This window comes from Vulpes lagopus, chromosome 8, assembly GCF_018345385.1.
Source record: "Vulpes lagopus strain Blue_001 chromosome 8, ASM1834538v1, whole genome shotgun sequence".
NCBI lineage: Eukaryota > Metazoa > Chordata > Mammalia > Carnivora > Canidae > Vulpes > Vulpes lagopus.
The window spans coordinates 73,320,136-73,336,900 of NC_054831.1; the positions used below are offsets into that span (position 1 = coordinate 73,320,136).

Below are 16,765 nucleotides of genomic sequence, written 5' to 3' on the forward strand. Positions count from 1 at the left end.
GCTCTTTCCATGGGCTGTCCTGCAAGACAAGCGCCCTAACTACCCCCATTGCACAGATGAGCAAACAGAAGCTTCAAGAGCTTAAGCACCCAGCCAACATCATGCAACTGAACTAGGATCCACGCCCCAGCAGTGTGGCTATGGAGCCCCAACAAGGTCACAGTCACACCGAAGTCCAGGGGCTCAGCATCTCCATGCTGGAAGGCCCTTAGGGGGGCCCGCCAGGCAGACCACATGGGCACCCCCATGATGAGGCCCATTTCTGGTAGAACATGGCTGGAAAGCTGGGAGCCTGGAGGAATAAAGAGGGAACAGCAAGGAAGGAACAGGACCTCAAGGGCAGCAGAGCGCACGGGCAGGGAGAATCCCACTCACCCTGGAAAAACCATGACACTGACTGTGGCCATGGTTTCTAGCTCTTTCCACCACCAAGTTCTAGTCAGAACCTCCCCCTCGGGTGCCCAGAGAAATCCCTGCCTCAGAGCAACTCCTGCCAGCACGTGAAGCATTCCCACATTTACCATCTCCCCAGCGCACAGTTTTGGGATTACTGGCAGGGCCACTGGGAGTCCTGGGCTGGGATTATCAAACCCCATCCAAAACGAAGCCCTCCAGCCAGGGGGCTGTAGCAGAAGGAGAAACAGGACTTGGCAGCCTTGAGTCATTCTACCAACACCCTTCCTCTCTGTGCTACATAATTTTTCCTTCTCTGAATTTTATGTGCAACCAGCAATCAAGACAGGAAAAACAAGCAAAGTCTTACATACACCGCAAACTGCTGATTTGTCTATTCTATTAATAATACAAAATCTCAGCAAATGTAAATGGCATTACATGAATAATTCCATAAAAAGTTAAATCCAAACTAAATGTTTCAATTTTAAATGACATTTGCAGAGACCTCTCCATTAATATGTTTAATACTGACTTTCTTTTTTTCAAAGAAAATAGGAAATTTCAAAGGAAATACAAAATATTTCCTAAGGAAGAAACTATGAAGACACTAAAGACCAACAAATAATTTTAAAGCTGAATTGTAAAACTGTCTTTTATTCTGCTCTACTGCACCACTCTTGGCACAAGAATAGCCACAATCATATATTAATAAATGCTTTTGTCCCGCAAATGCCTATCTTTTTCAAAGAAGACAAAATAACCATGACTTCAGTCTGCTCAAACAAGGAGGTTGTTTCTCAGCACTGAGTTTAGAATAATGAAGCAAAATGTGCAGAAGTCCATCAGACCTTGATAAGCAGTTACAGTAATGCTCAGAAGAAATATTTTTTAGAAAAACTCAATACAGAATAAATGTGTATTACTAACATACACTCTGGATACTAAAATAAGTGACTGGCTGACTTAGTAAGTAACTTTATTTTTGAAAGGAAAAATCACACATATTGCAAATGATATTAACAGACCAGAGAAGCTTGAGCAGCATGCAGCATGATTCTTCAAGAAAAGAGAAGTTAATAAGCTAAGGAAGGAGGTCCTCAGGTTATCATGAGACGGATAAGCATGACGGAGGAAATATCGATAAACTGGGAAGGTAATATGATCCAACAGGGAAACAAGACAGATTTACAAGGGAAAAATCAAAGAGAGTCAACTAGATTTCTTTTTCCAATAGAAATCCAAAATGAATGTTTAGGGGAATATTTTGAGCACAAAAAAATATACTGATTCTCCCTAATTTACCTCCTGAATGAGAACAGAATTTGGCCATCAAGCAAGATCTGATAAGCCTCAACTAAGTGTATATCTACACAGGCAAAGCCAAGTAGAGAATGAAGGTAATCAAGCATCCAACCAATTGACACAAAATGCTGGGATACTGTGACCAAATTCAAATTAACGGGGGAAGGTTGCTAAGTTGTCTTCCACACTTTGCCTAAAATACTCCAAAAATAATGGTGAGAGCTCATCAAAACACATCCAGAAAGAGGTCTACAAGTGGGCATCAGTGTTAGATTTTTTTCAAACAGTGAGGCTCAAGAAAGCTATCCATTTTTTTTAATGCAAGCTGTTTGTACAAAATTTAACATCTCCCACCAACTATGAGACAATGAGGCACAATAGATAAAATACCAGATTAAAAGAAAAAAGAAAAAAAAAAAAACTCTAGCCAGGATCCGTGTAGCTGTCACTCTCTCCAGCCATTTCTGAAACCACAGAGAGAAAGAGATGATTTCAGATAAAACATGTCACAACTGTACACAGGCTGCTGTCTTCTTTGTACAGTGAGCTTGCTTCCAGAGTTTTTGCAAAACAGATAAAGTTTACCACATTTATTATCATCAGAAAATAACACAATTGAAGACTTGGCCAAAGAAACAGTGTCTCTTACTTCACCTGCTCCATTATCCTACCTCCTGTGTAAAAGCAGATAATTTTCCAATTAAGGAAATAAACCACACATTTATTAGATGATGGTCCTCAGACTTCTGGGGGTTTTTTTTTTTTGTTGTTGTTGTTGTTTTTATTTTGCCACATTATTTTAATAGGCTGGGAAATAAATTTTACTTAATAATGACAAGTATATGTAGCAATTTCTTAACGAATTTTAGATTAGTAAACAATTTTTAATTTTGGATTTACAGAAAAAAACTGAGTGCATTTTAGAATCTTTTGAGTTAATTTCTTTCTAGTACTCACAATGTAATTTTGGCTATGTATAAATAGTTCAACACTGTTCTATTTTAATGAAAAGTGGGCATACAGGTCCAATTCTATGGATGAGAAAATGTAAAAAAAAAAAAAAAAAGAAATGTAATACAATGATCACTGTCTACATAAACACAAAAATAAATGTTTTGAAAGCTAACAATAGAGATTATCAGTGATTTAAGTTCTAAAATATCACTTATATCAGAATAATTCTGTTTCCTCCATGCTCAGGACACAGTATTTTCCTTTAGTGTTACGGAGTACATTTTCACACCTTATTGTTTTGAAAATATTTACACAAATTAACCTAAAACAGCCCCTTATAATTCCAACCATTCATTTATCATTCCTAGGGAATCAGGCACACACACACATATATCACAAAAACGTCACTATCTCCTAGGCAATGAAGGAAGGCAATATTTTCTTCTAAAGTCCTTTTTTTCCCCCACAGTAAATGTCTTCAGTTCTTTCAAATCTTTTTCCTGCTTCTTTCTACTTATTTTTTTCTTTTCTTCTTCTTTTTCTTAATATCAAAGTTTTCAGATACTTCATCAATCAAGATGCATAAAACAGATTTTAGAGGGTGGGGGGTGGGGGTGAATGGGTGACGGGCACTGAGGGGGGCACTTGACGGGATGAGCACTGGGTGTTATTCTGTATGTTGGCAAATTGAACACCAATAAAAAATAAATTTATTATTAAAAAAAAAAAGACAGATTTTAAATATGCTGCCTAGACCTGAATCCAATACTCTTCATAGGGCCTAATCTTGAAAACTGTAATATGGTACTTGCTCCTTTGGTTTTTTGTTTGTTTTTTTTTTTTTTTGTATATTTTTTATTGGAGTTCGATTTGCCAACATAGAGCATAACACCCAGTGCTCACCCTGTCAACTGCCCCCCTCAGTGCCCGTCACCCAGTCACCCCATCCCCCCACCCACCTCCCCTTCCGCTACCCCTTGTTCGTTTCCCAGAGTCAGGAGTCTCCCATGTGCTGTCACCCTCTCTGATATTTCCCACTCATTTTCTCTCCTTTCCCCTTTAATCCCTTTCACTACTTTTTATATTCCCTGAATGAATGAAACCATATAATGTTTGTCCTTCTCTGATTCACTTACTTCACTCAGCATAATACCCTCCAGTTCTATCCATGTTGAAGCAAATGGTCCTCAGACTTTTGGCTTTCAGAGAGCCCAAAAATCAAGGAACAGCATTAGAGTCACCAGCTGTGAATTTCCACTAAGGTACGTACATCCAAACTACCCACACAGTACCCATCATATCATGAAAGGCAGGATATTAAACATCAGAAAACAGAAAAATAAGATTTCAAGGAAAAGGAGGCTTATCTTTTCCACTTGATGCCTCTGGATTTCTGAAAACCCGGTGCATTTTTTCCCTCCTTTTCTTGTGCACCAGGGAAAACTTTGTCATGAGCCAGTGTTGAGACAAAGTGGTCCATGTGGTACAGAGCAGTGGTTCTCTAAGTGTGGGCCTCGGACCAACAGCAGTGGCATCATCTGGGAACTTGTCAGAAATGCAAATTCTCTAACTCCAAGCAACTCTAGGGTAAAGCCTAGAACCTAACAAGCCCTCCTGGTGATCCTGGTGCCTGCTAAAGTTTAAAGACCAATGGTATAATCCAAAGCATATGCATTTCAGAACTGGGAAGGAAGTCCAAGGAACCTGATTCAAGGCTGGCAGACCTGGGTTTCTCATCTCCAAACTCTGAAAACAGTATTTTTTTTTCCAAGCAAACAATGGCACAATTTTGATCTGAAATACATGGTATGACAATTGAACAGAATATCTGAAATATCCACCCCACATGCAGAGATCCAAAACATCAGCAAATGGGGGCACCTGGGTGGCTCAGTGGTTGAGCGCGTGCCTTTGGCTCAGGGCATGATCCCAGGGTCCTGGGATTGAGTTCTACATCAGGCTCCCTGCAGAGAGCCTGCTTCTTCCTCTGCCTATGTCTCTGCCTCTCTCTCTCTGTGTGTGTCTCATGAAAAAATAAATAAAATCTTAAAAAAAAAAAATCAGCAAATGACCAGCAACTTCCTCAAACACATGGCGCCGTGGCCTTCCGGACTGACTCATCATTGTCACCATCATCATCACCAGCACTAACTTCATATGACACTTACACCACATAACAAGTTAGGATAACATTCAAATTCATGATTTCACTTTTATTTTGAACGACCCAGCCACCCTGTGAAGCTGTTGTAGTGACAGATACCAACATCCCATTTGGCAGATATGAATCCAGAGGCTTGGCCAAGGGCAAGTGAGCCGCCTTGAGCATCCATCTCATCATCATTGCTCTTGACAGTTTTTTGTTGTTTTTAAAGTAGCGAACTTCCCTTCTTTCCCTTGCAAGCCAGCACAAGAAGACTGCTTACCACGGTACAATCCCCAAATTCATCACTTCCCAAGTGGGCTGAGAGTGTTGTCATGATATATGGCACACACAGAACACCACAGAGGTCTCTGGCAGGTCCCCAGAAGGTCTCCAGCGCAACCTGGGCACACCCGGGTGACCTGCCATGGATCCCTGGGACCATCACGTGCTTCCTTCCTTTCTTTGGGTCCCCTTGCACCCCAGCAAGGCCAGCCCTCCCCTCTGCCAAACAGGTGGGCCACTTCTCCCAAAGCTCTGAACAAACCTCTCCCCTGCCAAGAGATATGGGTATTGCTCTGGAGCAGCGAGACCACAAGGTCCCTCAGAGAGGAGAAGGGTCCCGACTCCCACGAAAGAAGCTGCAAGCGGGGTACAGGGGCTGTGTGTCACTCCACTGTGGACAGAACCCACCACCCTGCAACACGACCCAGAGTGGACAAGGACCCAATGTGAGTCAAGTAGAAAAGGACAGTGAGAAGATGTTCATGCGTTCATGAATGCTTTCCAGGGACAGAAAGAACCCAGGGGGGCGCAAATACAGATGAGCAAGTGATTCATCTACGGGAAAGATTTAAAAAAAAAAAAAAAAAGCCTGGAAAATTTAGTACTGAACACCCCCACTTTACCCTGGCCTGTTTCTGTTACACTCAACCCAGGCATCTGCTATAGCTTACGATTGGTTTCATTTTTAATAGACACCATTTGACTTTTCTTTCTTTAGTGGCTGTGAAAAGGAGCAGAGAATGTGTTAGGTGTCAGTGTCAGAGTAAGCTCAGGAATGGGGGAGGGGGGGGCAGCCTGCTTCCCCTCTGGTCATCGCATCCAGAGCCACTGGTGCCACAAGTTCATCCCACAGGTGAAGCCCCAGGAAATAACAGGAGATGAGGATCATTTACAACATGTTGTGTTGTAAACAGGTGGGAAGGAACATATCTGTATTATTAGTCCCCTGGGCTCGGTCTCCTACTTTGCTTCTCTCAACAAATGTCACCGGAGATGCCAGCCACTCTGATGGACTCAAACCTCAAACAAGACGGATCAAAAGACACCAGCAGACCTTCCAGCCTTTGTTTTGGAATCATTATGTTGATTCCTGCCTTGGTAGCTATTGTCAACAATGAGCATAAGAGGCCGGGTTAGACTACCACTACAAATTAGAATGCATTTACAATATTTCCCTACTCAGAAGCCTGCAGTGTGTAAGTCAAGGCTTAGGTATACCCAGGGAATAAGAAAACAAGACACAGAAGGCTAGCCGAGGTTATCCTGTCCCAGAGATGGTTACTCAGCACCCAGACTGGCCCAAATAAATACTCCATGAGTCAGTGCTCAGTGAGATGGTGTCAGGGCAGCCCATGAGGAAAGCTCAAAAGCATGGAGGAGATCTGCAAAATGGGTTAAAAACAGTCTACACCAAAGGGCAGAGGGAGGAATATCTTCCAAGGTGAAACTGAGATTCAGCAAAGGCCTAGACACCAGGCGGTCCCGAGGTCTAGAATCACTTTACCTCAGGCCACCCATTAAATGTGTGCCACTCCAGTCGGAGAGAACTAATGTCTGTCATCAAACACATTATATATTTGCCCCACTGCCTTACAGTACTGGATGTGTCCTCCTTTGATTTGTGAAACCAACAACAAAAAAATTTATCAATTCACTTTCCCTGGGGAGCAGCCCACCAAAGAAGTACATTTTGTCCCTGTGTTTCTTCAGCCCCACGAGACACATTTATTATAAGGAGACAGATATAAATCTGTTTGGAGCAGACTGCAAGAGTAAATTGGGATGATATTAAGCTTCACAAGAACTGGCTTTTCTTTTAAATACCTCTGGAGCAAGGAGGAGGGTGAATTATTCCAAGGCCTTGCAATGCCACCCTGACCCCTCATATTATCTTCCCCAGACAGGTTTATTAACTGGATGATCTCACTTATGAGGGACCCAGAAATACACACATTCAAGAAAATGCCATAGTTTAAAAAAAAAAAAAGCACATAGTTACATACATGCACACCAGGAAATGGCATTTCTGACTTGTCACTACCATCACCTTGTTGGAAATTGTTAGTCAAAGCAATCATGAAATATTTACCAGCCAGATGGCAGGCAAATTAATCTGTTGAGAATTCTGGGGAAGCCCTAAGAAAATACAAAGCATGCATCAAGATTTCAAAGGACACGGGTAAATGAAACGTAGAAAAAAAAAAGAAATGTGGTATATACTTACAAAAGAATATGATGAAGCCATAAGAAGGAAAAGTTCTGACACCTGCTACCACATGGATGAAACTCAATGACATCATGCTGAGTGAAATAAGTCAGACACAAAAGGACAAATGCTGTCTGCGTCCACTAACGGGAAGTACACTGAATAGGCAAATTTCTTGAGGCATTAAGCAGATGAGAGCTTGGTGGGGAGGAGGGGGTTTGGGGGAGTTACTGCTTTATAGTTAGAGTTTCTGTCTGAGATTACAAAAAAGTTTTGGAAACAGCCGTGATGGTTGCAGGACATTGTGAATGTAATTAATGCCACTGAATTGTACACTTAAAATTGGTTAAAATGGCCAACTTTGAGATCTATATATGTATCCACAATTTACAGAAAATAATATAGTAATATATATATTTACATATATATACATATACTGAAAACACTGAAAAAACCCTTTAAATGGATGAATTCTATGGCCTCTGATTTGTATTTATACCTCAAAAGGACTGGGTTTTTTAAAAGATTTTTTTAAATTTATTCATACATTAGAGACACAGAGAGAGAGGCAGAGGCACAGACAGAGAGAAGCAGGCTCCTCACAGGGAGCCCAACGTGAGACTGGATCCCCGGACCTGAGATCACACCCTGAGCTGAAGGCAGATGCTCAATCACTGAGCCACCCATGTGTCCCAGGATTGGCTATAAAAAAAAAAAAAAAGAAAAATCAAGTGGTGCAAGAGAGCTTCCTATCACCCTACATAAAATAACATTCCGTCATCTCCCCTCATTCCCTATCACAGCATTCATCATGAGTGGAACTGTTTTATTTCTTTGTGCATACATTCCTAGCCTACATCTCATTTCCTCTCCTACCCTTAAGTGTAAGGACCAAATACACAGAGGCAGGGCCCAGGGTGTCTTACACATTTGTCTTCCCTGAGCCTGCCCACGAAAGGTGTTGAATATTCATTTATAAATGAGTAAAAAAAAAAAAAAGTGAGTAAATAAGGAATGGAAAAGGCAAGAAAGGGACAAAAACCATAAAAGAGAAAAATGCCTGTATTTCCTAAAAAGAATGAACACAGGAGAAAACCAGTGGCCAAGTACACCACTGGAACACATACTGCGTGTGACATGTGAGTCAAGAAAGAGAGCCCCTCACATGTCTCAGCTCCTGAGTCACCCAAGCTTTCCCAGGTCACCGCATGCCACCACCCCCCCGCCCCCGTCTACACTGGATATGAACAATTCTCAGGAAAAACATCTGACAGGGTACCTATCTGTGGTCCAAACTTTTTCATAAGCAAAGGAAGTCAACTGTGCCACGCGCATACCTGGAATCGTGGCTCTGGTGTTTTAGATAGGGCATGAGAAAATGAGACAGTCGGCAAACCGTGTCCCTGGGAAAAGCACTTAGACCATGACTGCTGTAAAGTGCTCAAGAAAATCACCTTTTGCATGATGTTTGTCAACTTCTAACACAGCTGGAACTGATGGGTCAAATCTCCTCCCAGACTGGATATTCATTCAACGAAATATTCCTGCACTAACCCCTTGATATCTCCTGAGACAGCTTCCTCCTTGCCCTTAAGGCCACTCACAGTGTAGCAGGAGGAGCCTGACACCACCCCTGTAAGATGATGTAGGGGTACAGTGATAGATTGGGAGGTGGGGTCTCAAGGAAACTTCCAAAGGAGGGCTTACTGCAAAATAACAAGCAGGAATCAACCATGGCAGAGGAAGAAGGGAACTGGATGCAGACAGCCAATTAGAAAAGACCCAGACAGGCAATAGCAAAGCAGACAGGGATGATGATGGTGCCATCAACAGTTGAATGGGATTGAAATCTGAATCTGGAAGGAGGGAATGCTGAGAAAAAGAACACATGCAAAAGAAGCAAGGCCTTGTATGATTGGCTGAGATTCTCGCCCACTGGCAATGGCAAGCTCTTGAAGGATTCTAAGCTGGAGTGTGACATGACCCTAACTGCGCTCTATTTTATTATTTTTAAAGATTTTATTTATTTATGAGAGACACGGAGAAAGAGGCAGAGGGAGAAGCAGGCTCCCTGCGGGGAGCCTGATGTGGAACTCGAACCCAGGACCCCAGGATCATGCTCCGAGCCAAAGGCAGATGCTCAACCACTGAGCCACCCGGGTGTCCCCCTACCTGCATTTTAGATCCAGCATTCATGGTGACCTTTCCTTCCATGGTGGACATTACAATCCCCATTTAACTCATCAGGCTGGGAGAGGCCGAGCAGGCCAGATTCTGCTCCAGGGCAGCCCATTGCAGGACCTGTGCCCTTTCCACCAGGCGAAGGAGAATGTATGCAGGGGTTTAGACATGAACGTGAGGACCAAGGTAGGCCAGTAGATGATGGTACAGGAATGTGGATGTTAAAGATTTATTTTAGAATTTTGGGATATCTGAGAAGGTTTACATGCAGTGTGGAAAGAGAGAAGACAAAATGGAAAATGCTAGAGACGGGAGGGGTGGCCTAAGAACAGCAAGCCAGGGCAGCAAGGCTCCAGCAAGAAGGAAGGAGGCATTCTGAGGCCTTCTGAGATTTGGAGAGATGACACCACAAGTCACTCTGGTTGGCCTCAGTCCCCTGTAAAGAGGTAGAGAACACTGAGAAAGGGCTGGAACAGCCCATGAGAAAATCTAACAGGCAGTTTGAGGTTAAAAACAGCAGAGGACCCAGGGAGAATTAGAAAGCCTGATTTTGCAGAGAACCCAACAGTTTAAATTTTTTTAATCTTTTTCTCAGAGACTAACTTATATTTCCTTCTATTTTATTATCTTTTTTATTTTTTTGTGTGCTTTTTTATTTTTTTAAAGATTTTATTTATTTATTCATGAGACACAGAGAGAGAGAGAGAGAGAGAGAGGCAGAGACACAGGCAGAGGAAGAAGCAGGCTCCATGCAGGGAGCCCGACGTGGGACTCAATCCCGGGTCCCCAGGATCACACCCCGGGCTGAAGGCAGCACTAAACTGCCAAGCCACCCGTGCTGCCCTATTTTTTTATTTTTGTTTTATTATCTCTTTTCTACATTTAATTTTCTAATATCTGTAATTTATTTTGGCATTTGCAGGGGAAGTGGTGGTCCCCAACTAGCGACTGCACTGCTCCCCCAGGGGGTATCTGGAAGCAAATAGGGCTTGGTGGTCCATCTCAGTGGGGTGGGCACTACTGCCCTTTAGTGGATGGAAGTCAAGGATGCTGAGTGTCCGGAGATGCACCAGGCAGTGCTCAGCCGAAAGAATCACCTTGGCCAGAGTACCAATAGCACCTGCCATTGGAAAACACAATATATTACTTTTTTCTAACTAGTTAGACCACAATCCCAGTGTCATTGTATTTATTCACACCTTCAGTTATACATTTGACAAGGAAGCACGGGGTGCCCCCTCCAAGCCAGGTCCTCTTGCTGGCACTACGCACACAAGAGAGACACTATAGCATGCCCTTTCCCCACTGATCTTAAAACATGCGTGGAGAAATGCAATCTAAATGCTTCGAAATTCATAACAACTTTTAAAAACCAGCCAAGCATTGCTAAGCAGGAATCTCACTGCTCCTGATAAGAATTACTTGTAACAAACACTTAACTACACGTGCAAATATTAAAGCTAAGTGGTTAAACAACATGAGCGCGTCCGTGTTAATACAATTCATTTGCTTAGCAAACTCCTTTTTCGTAGATCCTGGCTTGAACAAACTCCAGCCTACCCCTGTGGGGTTTTGCTTGGCACTCCAAAGGTAGGGAGGTCTCTATAAATGAGGTTTCCCTGGGGGTTCTAACATGCCAGGGTTCTAGGGCCAGACAACTGCAGGTGTTAATTGTCCTATGTTCCTATCTGACAGACTGTGACTAATTTTTGCAGAGAGCTGCTCAGGGCAGTGGGCATGCGAGTCAATACAGAGGCGCTCGAAGCAGACAGCGGAGGTGCAGAGCCAGTTCTCTGCTGGCCTTTCTATTGAACATGAAAATGGCATATAGTATTATTGCTCTCTGGCCACGATTTTTTACAGAGACATCAGGGGTTGGCCCCACAGTTCCCTCAAGCTCTATCTGTCCTGCATATAACGCATTACCCTACAAAGATCCTATGATTCTGACCTGGGCAAGTGATTTCAACTCCTGAGGTCTACAAAATGAGGTGCCTGGACTGCAGGTGGCTGTGGATGTCCCTGGAGGGAGCAGTGGGAACACCAGCTACTTCCAGTATTTTGAAAGGCCCAACACTAACCACACATTCACCCACAATACGATGGCACAGGCTAAAGCGTATTTACTTTGGCCTAGAATTATGTCAACTCAACAGGCAGTGGCCGTGGTGACAGCTCACAGAGGAGGAGCCCTCGCTAGCAGCGAGGTCTGTCCTTTATTAATAAAACCATAAAGGAAATGGATTAGCACTTCAAAAATACACTTTCCTTGTTCCTTGTGATTAAAAGGTGATCTTCAAAATCCCTCGTATTCTAAAGTTCTATGATTCTTTCACCGGAAGTTATTCATACCAAGAATAACCCATTCTTAGGGTAGCCTTAATACATAATTAACAGTAACAAGTAGCTTTCTCTCTTGGCTTCCCTACACTTGTTGATAGCTTTTCAACTAATTGAAGGAGAGTTTATTTATAAGGGGTGCCAGATTTCCAAAAAGAATTAGCTGCCACTATATGTTCTCTGAAGATATAGTAAGGAATGGATGGCCTGGATTTGCTCAGTTAGCAGGTTCTTCCTCAATTTCTACCTCTTCAAAAAGCTCAAGGGATCCCTGGGTGGTTCAGCGGTTTAGCACCACCTTCAGTCTGGGGCGTGATCCTGGAGACCCGGGATCAAGTCCCACATCAGGCTCCCTGCGTGGAGCCTGCTTCTCCCTCTGCCTGTATCTCTGCCTCTCTCTCTCTCTCTCTCTCTCTCTCTGTCTCTCATGAATAAATAAATAAAATCTTAAAAAAAAAAAAAAAAAAAAAAGCTCAAGCAACTAGATATTCCTCTCTTTTTTCTTTCCAAAGCACAGGAAAGGTTTTTTTAGGTGGTGATGTCCCTGAAGATCCCTGGCCTTGGCATCATCACCAGTAACATCAGGGCAGCAAGGCCAGCTTGACTGTGAAGCCTCTACCAGAGAAGCAGTTGAGAGGATGTAGGGGGGAGAAACTTCAGAGGTCAATGCGTTATAAAATATAGTTGATTTTCATTTTGTAAGTGAATTTTGTAATAAATCATCTCATTATTATTATTATTATTATGGATAATGGACTACGATGGTAAAACGTACAGAACTATTGCAGGTCAAATAGTTTTAAATGTACGAAGATCTTCTACAGGGACTCTGCAGTGCATCCCTGTTTAAAACAAGAAACGAATCTCTTAGAAAACCAAACCTGAGTTTCAGTTTTATGTTTGGTTGTGAATTTAGAGTCATTATATAAGAACTGTTCGTGTAATTATTTTGAGATGTAATCTTTTTGAGAGCTCACTATGCCAGGAACTGGGCTAAGAAATAGCATCAATTATCTCGTTTAATCCTCACAAATAAAGTGGATTCTATTATCATCACTATGCAAGAAAGATATTTAGACACAGAGCAGGGATTTGCACAAGGGGGATGTGAATCCGCCCGTGACGGGATAAACTAGGTCCACCTGCACCCAGAGTCGGTGTCCTTAGCCTCTGTGCAATTCCACAGGGTGGGTGTGGACACAGGATGGCAAGAAGGGGACAAGTTGTCCTAAGTCACCTGAAAACCAGCCCACAGCCTTTTAGTGCATCTGGTTTCGTGTGCCCACACTGGTGTGCAGACCATATCATCAAAGATTTTTCTTTCTTCCCAGGTACTTTGACACATTTTGCTCCACGCTCTTTTTCCACCGACAAATAGATCACCATAAATTACATGGATAATGCAGGCCAAAACACACAAATAAGACAAAACGAAACCAAACCCTGCCTCGGGGATGCAACCCTGGGTCTTTATGCCATAATGATGAATCTATTCACCTGTGACTGGGTAACTCCACTCTGAGGCTGCAAGGCAATTCTCTGCATTCAGAACGCCTTACCTTTCCCCCCTAGACCCGCTCCTGCGTGTCCTCTCAGGAGAGGGCATCATCTTTTACCCAGCTGCCTAAGCATGAACCCTCTTAGTCCTTCCTTCTGGGATGGTCCCAAATCTAAAATGATCCCAAAGAACTGAACTTGACCTACTTCAGCATGCCGTTTGTCCGTCCCATCTTCCGGTCCCCGTACCCTTCACCTCTACCCCAGAACCCTTCCACGAATCTAAGAGCAATCTAGAGCAATCCCCTTGACACTGTCTGAAACTTCCCAACTACAGCTCCAAGGTGGGCTTCCAGATGCACAGACAGGCTCATCAATTCCTCTTCAATTCCCTCACCTTCAGGATAAATTTCACATTACTAAATGTGGCATAAAAAGTCATTGAAACCACAACTCCATTTCCAGCTTCTTCTCTCACCACTCCCCTATTGTGGCCTGAACACCCAAACAGAATGTGCTCTTTCATGCTCTGGAGTACAGCACTAGAGTGGGACCATGTACTAGGAAGTCCTCTCTCCCTTGCTCTGCTTACATCAACTCCAACCCATCCCTCAAGCCTCAGACCCTATACCACCTCATCTATGAAGCCTTCCTTGACTCCCCCAGGCAACCTGTGGGACACCCCAACCATACCCTTCTGAGGTTCATCTCAAGTACCCTCGCCTGCCAGCCTCTCCACACTACAACACAGATTCTTCTCAACAGAAAGGGGGCTCCTCTTCCCTGGGCTGAGGGCTGGCTCTCTTTATCACCCCGGCACCTGGCACAGACCCAGACACAAAGTAGGGGCTCTGTAATATCTACTTATTAAATACACATGAATAAAACCACATACAGGGGAAGGGAGGAAAACCACTGGCTTTTTAATTTATTGAGGTGAGAACCAGTCTTGGAATCTGATTTGAGCTTATAAAACATCCCCTTAAGGGAAGAAGTGAGGAGAGGAAAGGTGTTCTTGGACCAGAGATTTGTCCCAGTGGAGAAGGGAATTCAATAAGGAGCACATCCTTCCTGGATGCCCGTGTCCTACCCTGGGTGAAGGTTGTCCCCGTCCACTGAAACGCAAAGCCCTCAGGCGGGGATTCCAGAAAGATGAAGTCACATCTTAAAATACGCTCTGCTCCTCAGAATATAAATTTCTGTAAACCACAACAATTGCATCTTTATGTACTATTTAGTTGGGATTAGTGGTTGTGGGACAAGTGGCTGTTTAAAAAAAAAGATCATTTAAGTCATGTGAAATCAGAGACTAAATGATGGCTCTGAATGTAAACTAGGAGATCCATGTGGCTTCCGAACTCCGGGCTTCTCTGAGCTCTTTCATCTTCCAGGCACAGAAGCTTCAGTCGAATAATAAAAGAGTAACTCAGATGCTGTTCTCACTCAGCCCCCAGTCTGACTCTCAGACTTCAAGTGTGCCATGAGCACAAGTTCACAGTCAAGTCCAAGTAGCAAAGGCATCCACCAACATTAGAACATTACCCCTTTTGATGAACCCTAAAGACTCACGAACGAATGCCATCCTGTTAGGGAAATGCTTTAAAAGACTATCTTGTAAAAAATAAAATAAAACACTTCATCTTCTGAGTGAAAAGCCTGCCTACCTAGACATTACCCTGAGATTGGTACTTAAATTTCTTTTCTTTTTTTTTTTTTTTTTTTTTGGTACTTAAATTTCTAAAGCTGTAATAGCCATGTGCAAATTACAGATCTTCCCAGACTTATAGATGGGCTTACATCCCAATAAACTCATTCTAAGCTAGAAATATGGAAGTCGAAAATGCATTTAATACACCTCACCAATTGAGCATCATGGCTTAGCCTGGCCTATGTTAAACATGACCACAACACTCCCATCAGCTGACAGGTGGGCAAAAACACCTCACAGGAGCCTATTTGATAATCAGGGGTTGATGGTCTCACGGCGTATATTGAGGACTGTCCTGAAAGTAAAGACCAGAGCAGCGGGATGGGTGCAGGATGGGTGTCGGGATGGGTGGTCACGCTCGTGATCGCTGGCGGCCTGGGAGGTGCAGCTCATTGAGACAGGCCTGACCCCACTAACCCAGGACAAGATCCAACTTCAAAATTCTAAGTATGGTTTCTACTGAATATCATTTTTGCACCATCATAAAGCTGAAAAATCATGAGTTGGGGACTATCTGTACATTCAGGTGATTTCTTTTTTTTTTTTTTTAAGATTTTATTTATTTCATGAGAGACACAGGCAGAGGGAGAAGCAGGCTCCATGCAGGAAGCCTGATGTGGGACTCGATCCCGGGACTCTGGGATCATGCCCTGAGCTGAAGGCAGGTGCTAAACCGCTGAGCCACCCAGGGATCCCCCACATTCAGGTGATTCTCATGATTCACAGTAGTTGTGTCCTGTAAAATCATGGTGCACAGTGAAATTACAAATACTGAACCACTGCTCCTAAGGGAAACACAGCATCAGTCTCCTTTGGGCCTCTGGTCACAGCATTTTTGGTCAACTGATCCACACAGAGCTTGTTTTATGGGAGTTTCTGTTTAAAGACACCTTATTTAATATATATTTCTGGTTCATTAACATGAAACACGGCCAACGGCACCATAACTCATGCCTGAACAAGCTTGTCTGGCACATGTGCTTGCACATCTCAGCCTTCTTTCATCAGGACCACCACACAGCACTTCGGCATCTGCATCGGGGCCGTTTTTAGCAGTGACATCACTAACAGCGCAAAAATGTGAAAAACGTGGCACTAAACAGACCATGGGAAGGACACTTGTTTCCAGTGCGAGAGCTGAAAAGAGAAGGCAGCACATGGCCTTGGTCAACCTCAGCTGGGAACACGTGTACTCAGGGACAGATTGTTCACCACTCTGCTCATGGCACAAGGAATGACCACAAAAAGCATCTCAACCATTGTTTTGGGGTAACAAACACATTTTAGTGAGTACATGAATTTGAAAATACAGAATCTGGGAATACTGAGGACTGACTGTAGTTCATGTTACATTGGAAACATGACCCAGGATGCCTGGATGGCTCAGTGGGTTAAGTGTCTACCTTTGGCTCAGGTCATGATCCTGGGGTCCTGAGATGCCCCGCATCGGGCTCCCTGATCAGTGGGGAGTCTGCTTCTCCCTCTCCCTCTGCCCCTCCCCACCACTCGTGCTCTCTTTCTCATTCTTTCTCTCTTAAAGTCGAAAGAAAGAAAGAGAGAGAGAGAGAGAGAGAGAGAGAGAGAAAGAAAGAAAGAAGGAAGGAAGGAAGGAAGGAAGGAAGGAAGGAAGGAAGGAAGGAAGGAAGGAAGGAAAAGAAAGACATAACCCAGACATAACCCAGACCAGGTTGGGTGTTGTGGGGGAGCTCAACAGAGCTAAGCCATGGTGTGGTTCTCATTCTTATGGAGCTAC

General features: G+C 43.5%; 1 protein-coding gene across 3 annotated transcripts in view; it reads right to left on the minus strand.

The window, feature by feature from the left end:
- CAMK1D (calcium/calmodulin dependent protein kinase ID) overlaps nucleotides 1-16,765 on the minus strand; it is a 433,707-nt gene that overhangs the window by 378,904 nt on the left and 38,038 nt on the right. The gene's annotated exons all lie outside the window — the stretch shown is intronic.